The sequence below is a fragment of the Moschus berezovskii genome, chromosome 20, assembly GCF_049115385.1.
Source record: "Moschus berezovskii isolate FMDL1 chromosome 20, NW_MosBer_1.0, whole genome shotgun sequence".
Lineage (NCBI taxonomy): Eukaryota > Metazoa > Chordata > Mammalia > Artiodactyla > Moschidae > Moschus > Moschus berezovskii.
The window spans coordinates 27,951,488-27,963,340 of record NC_142479.1 but is presented as its reverse complement, the minus strand read 5'-3'; positions in this window follow the sequence as shown (position 1 = coordinate 27,963,340).

The window sequence follows — 11,853 nt, the reverse complement described above, 5'->3', positions numbered from 1 at the left end:
TGTTAGAAAGTGTATTAGTTTCATTCTTTTACAAGTGGATGACCAGTTTTCCCAGCACCACTTGTTAAAGAGGTTGTCTTTTCTCCATTGTATATTCTTGCCGCCTTTGTCAAAGATAAGGTGTCCATAGGTGTGTGGATTTATCTCTGGGCTTTCTATTTTGTTCCATTGATCTATATTTCTGTCTTTGTGCCCGTACCATACTGTCTGGATGGCTGTGACTTTGTAGTAGAGCCTGAAGTCCGGCAGGTTGATTCCCCCAGTTCCATTCTTTCTTCCTCAAGATTGCTTTGGCTATTCGAGGTTTTTTGTATTTCCATACAAATTGTGAAATTATTTGTGCTAGTTCCTTCATCTGTTTCTATCAACTGCAAGAAACAGAGAAATCTAGCTTCTAAACGTGGTACAAAACCCAGGCTTTTCACTCCAAGGGTATTGTAGAGACCTTTGCTTTGCTTGGCCACCACAAAAGCCTGTCTGGAAGATGGAAAGCCAAGATCGGGTTTCTGGGCCCTCAAGGGCATCTTCAAGGTCATTCTAGGCTCACTAAGAAGGTGATCACTCCCCTGCTGCTCTTCTTCTGTCTGAGGACCACATTTGACCAGAATAAACCTTCTTTCTTTGCTTTGTTCCCCAGGATGCAGTTGAAAAAGTTTTGTCTACATCTTCTTTTATGATCTTTGCGATGCTTTTGATACAGCGCATATGGAGATGGGCATGCGTGCTCATGTTATAGAGATGATCAAGACAGAGGGAGGAGAGAGGAGCTGCTCAGGATAGCACAACAGATCGATCAGAGCTGTGAGTATTTTAAATGCAGGTTTGACACACGCCCCCCCCCACCCTCCACACCTGTGCTCTAAGCCCTCCGCTTCCAGGCTTTGGGGTCTTGATTGGGAGGTAGGAGAGGGCAGGAGGTGGGGATGGAGATGGCAGCAGATCAGGAGTAAAAATACACTGGGGAGAGGAACATTGCTTCCTCTCCCGCAATGTTTCCTCCGGTCTGCTTTCTTTTCTTGGCTGAGAGCATGCATTATTTATCTCTCACACACAGAATGTTTGCAGTGGTGATAAAGGTCAGAAGGGGAGGACTGAGTTATCTAAATCCACAGCTATATTCAGGAGCACTTGGAATGACACACTGCACCTAATGGAACCCGTTTGGAAACAAAATAAAGAAGTGAATTTCTTGTTTACTCTTTCCTTCCCTTATTCTTTTCTTTTTTCCTATAAATAAGAAATTGACAAGCAAGTTTACAGCCCTCCTGGATCTGTTCTCCCTTCCTTCCTCCCCTGCCCCCAGTGCTGTTTCCACTGCATGAATTCAAGAACCTGGAATGAGTTCCTGGGGACCCTCATTCTCTCCTGTGTAAGCTTTCCTGCTTTGATTATTGTAACCCTCTTGGATGTCTTAAATTTTCTCTTTTGAAATCCTCAAACCTATTCACTTTAATTAAAACAATATGTGTTCTCTATCATTTGGAAGGCATGACTTCAGGGATGCTGGTGCTGCTAAGTCACTTCAGTCGTGTCCGACTCTGTGTGACCCCGTAGACAGCAGCCCACCAGGTTCCCCCGTCCCTGGGATTCTCCAGGCAAGAACACTGGAGTGGGTTGCCATTTCCTTCTCCAATGCATGAAAGTGAAAAGTGAAAGTGGAGTCGCTCAGTCGTGTCCGACTCTTAGCGACCCCATAGACTTTAGCCTACCAGGCTCCTCAGTCCAGGGGATTTTCCAGGCAAGAGTACTGGAGTGGGGTGCCATTGCCTTCTCCAACTTCAGGGATATCAAGACATAAAAGCAAACAGATGGGATATCATCAGTTTCTGGAAAGACAGAGCACCCGGGCTGGTCCCTCCTGGTTCCATGATGCTATTCTATCAACCGTGGGGACGTTCTGTCACTGGTCACTGACCTTTCCGTGCTCCTCAGGTGACAGTCCCTCACCTGCTTTGCAGTCACATTCAGCCTCCATGAGCTGTCAAGCTGGTCCATTCACATGAGAGCCGGATGACTTGTTGCTTTCACAAAAGATGTCTAAGTAGCTCATTTGTTCTCCCCCACCCCATGAAGGCAACGAACCTGATTCCATAAGAGGAGTTTCAGAAGATTTTTGCCCACTCTCATTCCTGGAGCCCCACCCAAAAACAACCAAAAAAGATACAATAGTGTTTAAATGGCTGAAGCAAGAAAGCCATCAAAAACCTCTAAACAACAAATTATTAATTCCATCCACCAAATACCGTGTCGGTGGATATGAGGGAACCTGGAGGGGGACCACACCACCACCTCAGATCTCAGTTGGGATAAAGATGTTGGCAAGAGCAGGTGTCCTTGTCCTGGAGTTAATACCCAGGGAAGCTCTGAGTGAAGGGTGGGGGTCCGGGGTCAGGGTGGGCCACACGCTACAGGACAGATGAAGAGACTAGAGATAATGAATTCCCATCTGTAGGAACAAGAGAGACTAAAGGGAACCTTAAGAGAAAGGCTATGCGTTTTTCCAGATTTGCAGCTAATGGATACTTTACAGTATAAGGTTAATAAAAGGTACGTTTACTATTAGAGAAAAGGGCTTCCCGGGTGCTAGTGGTAAGGAATCCGCCTGCCAATGCAGGAGACATAGGAGATGCAGGTTCGATCCCTGGGTCAGGAAGATCCCCTGGAGGGGGAAACAGCAACTCACTCCAGTATTCTTGCCTGGGAAATCCCATGGACAGAGGAGTCTGGTGGGCTATAGTCCCTGGGGTCACAAAAGAGTCGGACACAACTTGGTGACTAAGCAGCAACAACAATAATCATTTTATTACGTTCTTGAAATAGTGAAAGTTAGAGATGACTTTCTCTGTTCTACGTATGATTAAATTGATAGTTAAGAGGTTAGATCATCATAATGAAGTCAAACAACGATCACAGACACTTTTGTTCAGGGGAGGTGCTTCTTCCATGACATCAGTAGCACTTATGCCAGCCAGCGCTACCATCAGCACCATCAGCAGCACCACCATCTTTATGTTCATCGTCACTGACCAGCACTGAGCATTTAAAAGTGTCATCACACTCAGAATATGCACATTTTAAATTTAATTATCACAACAACTCCACCTTGTAGTCTAGTAAACTAGGGCTCAGAAAAAGCGAAATAACATTCTGCAAACCCCAGACGTGTCTGATCTACTGTCTCCCCCCATGTCCAGGCAGACCCAGGGATTCCACTTATCGGCTAATGAATCACCTTTCCTCTCCTGGACTGGGCTTCTTCATCTACCAAATGAGCAGTTTGTACTAAATGATTTACAATTCCTTGCCAATCTGATCTGACCATCTAAGCTAATTTCAGAGTAGCAGGAGGAGGGAGATGCTTTTGGCTGGAGGTTTTTTTTTTTTAATTTTTGAAATAACCTGTCTTCTCTCTTCCCAGGAGAGCAGCAGTAACTATACAGATAGACAGGGCACAAAAGAACCTACAAAGCCTGTAAAATGAAATCACATGGCAAAACGTGGTTATCCTGAGGAAGAGAATGAAACAGTCCCACAGGCAGTTTTCTGAGACTTTTCACTCAGCTGTCAATCAGAGGTACAGCCTAGCATCCTTTCAGAAAAGCCACTCTGAACCCAATAATCTGAGTGGACAGTTTGAGCTCAGCACAGTGACATCCCATGGCCTGCATCCAGATGTCCAGGATGGGCCTCCCTCCCACCTGCGTGCACCCCATCAATCACCGCATCACACTGATTTCATCTCTGGAATAACTGCAATCACCATCTGATATCCAGTACCTTTATCCAAAGTCTTATTAACTCTTCCCTGGATGAGTGTGGTAGCTTCCCAAGGACTCAAGGTACATACAAGTCAACTTCCTCAAAGCTAGTAGAGCAATATTTTTCAAACACAAATGTGATCATGACAGTCTTGTATTAGCCATCTTAAATAACAAAGATTAAAAAAAAGACTTTAGCCTGTATTAGAAGGCCATTCACAGTCGGTCCTACCCTACATATCCATGTTCACTTATCTCTCAGTCCATCCCCTTAAGCCTCAACCACACGGGACCATTCATGCTTCTTAGACATGGCATGAGTCCTGTGCTCTCTCATCTTTTCCCCTCACACCCAGAATGCTCCCTAACATCTCTGCCACTCCTGGACTCTGCTGCCCGGAGAACTCCTACTCGTGCTTCAAGGCCCAGCTCAGTCACCAGCTTCACTAGGATATGTCCACTTCACTGTGCTTTCTCAGCTAGAGTTAATCACTCCTGTAGCTCTGAAACTCTAACACCAAAGAGACAACACTTTCAGTAGTTGGTTTTGGGAATTCTCTGGTAGTCCAGTGCTTAGGACTTGGCACTTTCAGTGTGGTGGCCCAGGTTCAGTCCCTAATTGTGGAACTAAGATCCCACAAGTTTCGGGGCATAGCAGGGGGGGAAAAAGAATGTTGGTTTTGTCTTTACTGTCCTCATTGGACTGAAAGCTTCCCAGGGAAAAGGAAGATGCCTAAATCCTGAACAGATGGCACAGTTTAGAGAGTGTGTCAATACCTATTTAAGACTAGACTATGCTGGTAGCTTTGCTAGGTGAATTAATGAATACTGGAATGATTTATTCAAATAAATTAAGTCAGAAGCTAAGGAACACCCACCCCAGAATATTCAAGAAAAGCAAGTTTATGAGGTTTACTCAAGAACCACACATTAGATGTGGCTACAGTTTATCCTAAAATTATGCAGAAAACAAAAGAATGATGTGACAGCTTCTCCCGAAACTAGTGATGGTCTTGGGAGGGAAATCAATATTCATAGCCATGAAATAATCAAAAAAGAATTCAATATATCACAAATTAAATTATGGGATTAATAAAATTCAAAACTTCAAAGAGTTTGGGTTTGTTTTTTTTTAATCTTGACAGAATGAAATTCATTTGGGAGATCAAAAACAGACACCTGCAATCGCAAACAAAACCCCAGCAGGTTTTTGTGCAGGAATTGGTAATCTGACACCAAAATGCCTATGAAAGAAAGGGCCCAGTATTTCTCTGAGACAATCTTAGAGGAGAACAAAGCTAGAGGGCTTATATTGTCAGGTAGTAGGACTTATTTGGAAGTTTTAATAAAACTAAGAGCTTGAGCACCACAGCTAAAAGATCTTACACGAAACAATGAAGATCGAAGGTCCCACATGTTGCAACTAAGGCCTGGTGCAACCAAATAAATAAATGAATACTTTTTTTAAATTACACATTAAAAAAGTAGAAGCCCAATTCTCCTTATGCCTTTCAGTTTAACGTGCAAGCCCTTTTTTTCCTATCAATAAACCTAATAATAATAATATAACCCAAATCATAAACACTCAAGAATCATACTTTTTTAAATTTACTTTTTAATTGAAGGATAGTTGCTTTACAGAATTTTGTTATTTTCTTCCAAATAGCAACATGAATCAGCTACAGGTATACATATTATGCTTTTAGAGACCAACAAACGACATGGGAAAATAGTCTGTGTTAAGGGAAAAAGACATAGGACATGTACAGTATCTTTTGACACACACATTTACTCCAAGATGTTGGTAAAGAGTAATGAGATTAATGGCTGATTTTTCACTTTTAATTCTTACAGTTTTGAAATGCTTGAATTTTGGAAAATGTGCAGGTGTCACTTTTACAATTATAGAACAATGAAGCTATTTTTGTTTTGAAAAGAAATGAAGCAGTCATAAGAATGATGTTACAATCGTGATTTCTTTCTTTAAAATTGTTTTTGGTTAGGGAATGCCTTTGCAGATGAAATCTCACATGGGAAATTAGTACAGTTACTCCGTACCCTGCCTCTGTGAGTCCCACATCCACATAAGGAACTTGAGCGTCTGTGGATTTTGTCATGCACAGGGTGAGCGGGTTTGAAACCAATCCCTTGCAGATATTGAGGGAAGACTGTATCAAAAAATAAAGGGGGGGGGCATCTCTGTTAACTAAGAGTGGCAAATGCAGACCTTACCTGCATGGTCTCCTTCTCGTCCTCCATCAAACACTCATCCTCTTCCCGATCCCCAGGACCTGAGACGTGCCAAAGAACTCCAGCACCTCATGGAACTAAATTTAAATCTCTTACTTCAGATGACCGTTCACTGATACACTAAGCCTTTCATGGATTACCCCTACGTGTTAAAAGTAAATTATTAAAGAATTTTTTGAGTAAGATCCCATTTTCTGAAACTCCCTATATACCATATAATTAGATATATGAGTCGTGTTCAACTCTTTGTGACCTTATGGACTATAGCCCACCAGGTTCCTCTGTCTATGGGATTCTCCAGGTAAGAATCCTGGGTTGCCATTTCCTTCTCCAGTGGATCTTCTCAGCCCAAGGATTGAACCTGGGTCTCCTGCAGTACAGGCAGATTCTTTGCCATCTGAGCCACTGGGAAGCCCACAATTATATATACATCTAAATAAGCATACAGACCCTGAAAAGTAGCAGAAAGAAATACACTGGTGTGTAAAATCTTGTTATATTTGAATGTGGAACAAAGGTTGTCTTTCATCTTTATATCTTTTGCTCATCTGTATTTTCTAAGAATGTGGAACCAAGGCTGTCTTTCATCTTTATATTTTTTGCTCATTGGTATTTTCTAATTTTCCTACGATGAACATGCATTGCTTTTATAATAAGAAAAAAATGCAATTTTTAAAAGGAGAGTAGGAGTCGAGAGAATGATTTATTTTAGATACAGTCTAGTGTTATTTTGCTGTCAGTAGGAGATCCAGGTGAAATTTAAGAATTACGACTTTACGTCTAATTATTTTCGTTACAGAAATATGCAGCCATATGTTATTCTGGCATATTTTATATACAATAAAACTTTCAAATCCAAAGTGTATAGTTGGATGGATTTTGGCATACATATATTCCTGCGAATGTAATTATTTTGGTGCTGTTGTTGTTCCTCTCTTCAACTTTTATATCTAGCTCTGGATGCTGCTTCTTAAAAAAAATTTATTGAGGTATAACTGATTACAATAACCTGCACATTTTAAAAAGTGTACAATTTGATCAATTTTAACATGAAAAGGAGGGTCAGTTTTACCTGGATTGCAAATTCTGAATCTGGATCTTTCAGGACCTTAGGTAAATTATTTGATTTCTTTCGTCACAGTTTTCTCACCTATGGCTCATATATTAATCTTTTACTGCTTTTAAGAAGACTAAATAAATCAAGTGTACTTCCCCAGTGGCTCAGTGGTAAAGAATCTGCCTGCCAATCCAGGAGACTCAGAAGATGCGGGTTCAATCCCTAGGTCAGGAAGATCTCATGGAGAAGGAAATGGCAACCCACTCCAGTATTCTTGCCTGGAGAATCCCATGGACAGAGGAGCCTAGCAGGCTACAGTCCATGGGGTCGTAAAAGAGTCGGATGCAACTGGACATGGACTAAACAACAACAGACAAATAACTATGGAGTAATGCCCTGGCCCCTAGAGTGCACACTCAGTCGTGTCTGACTCTTTATGACCCCACAGACTGTAGCCAGCCAGGCTCCTCTGTCCATGAGATTCTGCAGCTAAGAATACTGGAGTAGGTTGCCATTTCCTTCTCCAGGGGATCTTCCCGACCCAGGGATCGAACCTGCTTCTCCTGTGTCTCCCTCTCCTGCATTGGCTGGCAGATTTGTTACCGCTGCACCACCCAGGAAGACCACCTGACCCCTAGAGAACCAATAAATGATGACTGGTATTATTGTGCTTCTCATCTTTTTCCAGATAGGGAGTCCGAGACACAGTGAGGTTACAAACATGCTTAAAAGATCACACAGCTGGACAGAGAACGCAGCTGGCTGGGTGACCTGGCTCTTCATGTTGGAAATCTTTCAAGGTGTCTTCTAAAGGGATCTCCCAGTGTGAGGGTGGTCCTCCTGGCCAGGAAGGGGGAGAACAGTGCCTCCCCGGTGCTCTGGCTCCCTTTTCTGTGACACTGGCTTCAGAATGAGTGACAGGGTGGGAGTTCTTGGAGATCCATCAGTTAATAAGACTCTGCTTCCCCTGCATGGTGGGCAGGTTTGATCCCTGGTCCAGTAAGTAAGACCGGGCATGCCCTGCAGGGCAAGGCATTGGAGAAAAGAATAGCAACTTCATTCAGAAAGCCAGCAGACCAAAAAGATGGCATGCTCATGTCCCAAAGAACTATCTGACCTGAGTTACAATCCAGGCTTCCTTTATACCAAAAGGGGAGGGGATGTGGCTGGCCCTTGCAAACTTCCTGGTGCCAGAATCCTTCTTACTGCTGTCCACCTAGCCCTGACTGGTTCACAATGTTCCTGCAAACCTCCAAGACTAATGTTATTCTCCCGTTTAGAACTTCTTCATGGGAAAGCCTTATACCTTTAAAGATCAGCGCCTGGAGAATGGACTGTCGGTATATTTCAGGCTACAGGCAACATTCTTTTACAAAAGGTGAACCCAGAGGCAACAGAGCGCAAGAGTTAAAGGAACAGATTCAACAGTGGAGTCAGGTTTATTCTCCTCTTGTCACAGTGTTGCTTCAGGCAAGCTGTCCTAAACTCAGTTTCCCAATCAGTTAAAGGGAGAAATGAGATCAGTAAGAGCCACCTTTGGAGGCTCCAGTGGCATTAGTTGAGATAAGAGCTAAAATCAATTTTTAAAGCCCCACAAATGTGACCCAATGGTTCAACATTAAGTTCTTTGAGAGAAAAGAATTGGAATTTCACAGAAAAGACCTCAAGAATCACCATGTGCTAATTTCTAGTCCTCCTACTGATGTAGTAATAATAATAATCATACTTATTGATAAAACACCTATCCTGTGTTGAGGTCCTACTAGGTGCATTATGAGGCAGTTTTTCAGATATAGCTTCATCTGTTCTTTACCACGCCAGGCTAGGTAAAAGGTACCAGTTTCACTGTACAGATGAGAAAACAAAAACCAAAAGAGTTTAATTGTCTAAAGTTTCTATAACAGTATTCCTCAAATAATTTCAGGAAATAAGGAGAAACAATCCCTGTTTCATTTCGTGAGCCCAGCAAAACCTTAATATCAATGCCGGTTAAGAATACTATAAGCCATGAAAATTCTAGACCAAAATTACCCATGAACATAGACACAAAAATTCTCTAAAAGAGAAAAGCAAATTGGGACTTCCCTGGTGATCCAGTAGTTAAGACTCTGCCTTCCAACAGGAGGCATGAGTTCCAAGAGGAGGCAGGGGTTCAATCCTTGATTGGGGAACTAAGATCTCACATGTTGCTTGGTGCAGCCAAAAATTTATTAAAAATAAAAGGCAAATAGAACCCAGTACTACATGTTAAAAAAGGATAATATATCACAACAAAGTGAGATTTAGCCTATCAAAGCAAGGGAGTTTCAACACTTAAAAATAAACTAATTCCTCATATTAAAAAAAGAGAAAAAGATTATGTGATGATCACCTCAAAGTATATGGGAAAATCATTTGATGAAGTCAATACCAACTCATGATTTTTTAAAAAAAAGTATCCATAAACTCAGAATAAAATGTAATTTCTCAATCTGATAAAGGGTAATGATAATTTAAAAATATTCAAGCATCAAAATACATAATAGTAACAAGATAAATACTTTCCATTATAGGCTAGGACCAGAGCAAGGATATTTACCCTTCTTCTATAAGATACTGCATTGTGTATCCTAGCCAGAACAACAAAGCAAGATCAGTTCATTAAAAAACATACACATTGGAAAGAAAGAAACAAAGCTATCTTCATTCACAGATAACAAAATTTTTTAATATAGAAGTCCTAAAGAATCTCTAAAAAATAAAAATAAGTGCATTTAGCAAGGATCCAGGATACAAGATCAATATATAAAAATTATAATTCTGTATACTAGGTACAAACAAATGGAAGATGAAATTAGAAGAATATCATTTATAATAGCATCTCAAGGCATAAAATACCTAGGGATAATTTTTAGAAAATACGTCAAGACTTTGACACTGAAAACTGCATGAAAGTTTTCATGAAAACTAAAGGAAAATAAATGGAGAGCTACCCTAGGTCTGTGGAATAGAAGCTTAAACACCAACTCTGTCCAAAAGTGTCTACAAATCAGTGCATTGCAATCAAAATTACAGCTGGCCTTTTAAAAAATAATAATAATAAGGTCATCCCTGATAGCTCAGTTGGTAAAGACCCTGCCTGCAATGCAGGAGACCCTGGTTCAATTCCTGGGTCAGGAAGATCCCCTGGAGAAGGGAAATGCTACCCACTCCAGTATTCTGGCCTGGAGAATTCCATGGACTATACAGTTCACGGCATCGCAAAGAGTCGGACACGACTGAGCGACTTTAACTTTCACTTTTTTAAAAAATAGAAATTGATGAGCTGTATGTGATTAAAGCATCTATAATAGTCAAAATAATTATGAAAGGTAGATACTTTCAGTACCTGGTTTCATGATTTAGTGTAAAACTACAACAATCAAGACGGTGTGACGTTGGCATAGTCAAATATACCAATGAAATAGGAGAGTCCAGAGGCAGGCATCGTCTGTTCTGTCACAAACCTCTTTTAACGCAAGGTGGCATTAGAGAGCACTGGGATGCCATTCCCGCTCCATCCAGCAGATGGCACCAGGCTCACACCAACCTCTCAAGACACGAGGCTGAATTTCCGGGACGCTCTGTGTCCTGCGTGTTCCCTCTCTATTTCTTTCCTCCAATTGCCATTATCTCTGCCCAGTCAATCTGTCATTCAGAAGGGGAACACTTAAATGAAAGAGGAAGGAAACACACCCATGAGCCCCATATATGCCAGGTGTTGTTTTCCACCCTTAATAAGCAATATTTCATGACTACTTCAACTGTATACCATGGGAATGATTTTTCTATTTGAAAGATAATCAAACAGAAGCTCAGACAGGGAGAATATGTTCCTAAGGACTGAGCTGGAAGTGCTGAAGATGGGGCTTGAGCCTGGTCTTTCTTTCCACGTGGTGGTGGTTTAGTTGCTAAGTCGTGTCTGACTCTTGCGACCCTATAGCCTGCCAGGCATCCTCTGTTCCTGGGATTCTCCAGGCAAGGATACTGGAGTGGGTTGACATTTCCTCTCCAGGGGATCTTCCTGACCCAGGAATCAAACCTGGGTCTCCTGCATGGCAGACAGATTCTTGACCCACTGAGTTATGAGGGAAGCCTTTCTTTCCATATAACACTGTCCATATCTGTAGGCCAAAATGCTCAGTGTAGCATCTAGCAGGAAAAGTTTCTATTTACTGAGTGCTCATTGGAGCAGCATTGTAACCGCTTTACATGCATTAACTCATCTATATTCACACCTGAATGAGGTAGGGACGGTTTTTATTCCCATTTTAAAGCTAGGTAGTGAAACAGAGTCACTGAGAAATTGACACACTTTCAAAGGTCGCACCCTTGGTAAAGGCTGGAGCTGACACTGGAACCCTGCGTTTGGATTTGGACCCCAGATCCTTAACTACTGAACTGTGTGCTAAATGACCGCTTTAACAAGCTCTCTGGGGAGTGGAGGAGGCTCCTGGCTGTAGTGAGAGTCCCAGTCCATTTCTCCCAGGAGTGGAGAAGAATTGAATGGCTTCTTCATCCACTGCATCCCCTGGGGGGCCCAGTGGCATTCAGGGGGTTCACTGTTTTCTCTGCTTCATGTCCCCAGTTCTTAGAATTCTTCTAAGACCTATGACTGTCTGTCTAGCCAGCCAGCCTTTAATGAGTACTTGTGCGTGTGTGTACTGTCACTTCAGTCGGATCTGACTCTTTGCGACCCCGTGGACTGTAGCCCACCAGGCTCCTCTGTCTGTGGGATTTTCTAGGCAAGAATCTTGGAGTGAGTTGCCA